This window comes from Montipora capricornis, chromosome 1 (genome assembly GCF_036669925.1).
Source record: "Montipora capricornis isolate CH-2021 chromosome 1, ASM3666992v2, whole genome shotgun sequence".
Taxonomy (NCBI): Eukaryota; Metazoa; Cnidaria; class Anthozoa; order Scleractinia; family Acroporidae; genus Montipora; species Montipora capricornis.
Genome location: NC_090883.1, coordinates 46,160,241 through 46,161,720, shown reverse-complemented (window position 1 = coordinate 46,161,720; position 1,480 = coordinate 46,160,241).

Here is a 1,480-nt window from a genome sequence, read left to right as displayed (position 1 = left end):
TTGTATTCCAGGTAGTATTACTGGTTTTTTTCTATGCCATGTGCTTGAAACCTTGTTGTGCAACTGGTTCAGAATTTTGTTGCAGAAATACTCTCGATCATTTGAATGCAAATTAAAAAATACAGCATTGCTGACCTGAACACCCAGTGACTAAAACTTATACAGTAAACCAGCTGTGACATTGGTATACAGAAGAAATCATTTTTTGCAATGATTTTGAAGCTAAGGTAGAGAATATGTGTACAATATTATATGAAGTGTCGTATATTTGAACTGTGAGGTGATACGATAAATTTTTTAGAGAGATCATTTTGGTGAAATGAGCAACTTAAGCAGTTGTGAAAAAGCCTTGAAAAAAACTTCCAGACTTGAATGTGATTTGAACCCATGACCATGCAGGTGATTGAATTGCTCTGAGCTATCAACTTCCTTTGTGAGCTGACTAGGTGGGAGTTCATTTTACATCTTGTACAAAGTGAATGGATGATACAGAAAATATGTGAAATATCGCATAATTTATTTGAACTGCAGAGTTAAGGTGTTAACTTTTGGAAACAACAACTCATGCAAAGAAATTGCAATAGAAGCCCCAAAAAACAGGCTTAAATTTGGTTAAAATATTGATTTATAAGCTATTAGTTATATTCAAGACCTTGCTGGCCAGTATCATTGGTGGCATTGGTGCAGGGAACCCCCTTTGGGTTGGCAGGGCTGTGGAATTCCCTTCACCTTGTGTATCGAAAATTAAATAACTTGCTTTGCTCGTCGCGTTTGTATGTATCTTTTTATTCCCTCCCTATCCCTCTCTTGGGTATAACTCAGGGCTTGTAGGGTTAACTTTTCCACTGGTTGGCAGTGTGACGGTGCCTGGGTGAATGCCACTCTCAGGGTTGTCATGATTATACTTGCTGCTCTCGGCTGCAGCTCATGGCTGGCTTTATAGTCCTCTCAGGCATGATCTCCCTTGTGTTCATCTGTTGATGAGTTCAATTGCAATTTTGTTGCACACTGCTTTATTATGTGAGCCATCAGGCCATCTACAGTGTAAGACCTTGGCAACTGCAAGACAATAGCCCTGTTCACGGTTAGCTTTTCTCATTTGCATTACAATGTAAGCTAACGTGGATGCCAGGCAATTTTGGGTCAAAACTATAAAATAGCCCGAAATGCCTCACATACATGCTAGAATATATTGTAATGCAAAAGAGAAAAACTAACCGTGAAAAGGGCTATTAAAACTATATGTCCTGTATGAAGTGTATGCAAGTATGCATAACAAAGAATTTACATGAATTAGTATCTGAAATTTAAACAGCAGGTTGGGATGATTAATATTGTGGAAGTTCATTGTAGTGAAAAAGTTTGATATAATCATGAGGTACCAAGTTCTATTTTCCTTTTTCACCTCTCACTTAGGGACACAGACAAGCCAAGTCATGGATGCTTGAATGGTGGCTTTGCGACAGCATATTACATGACA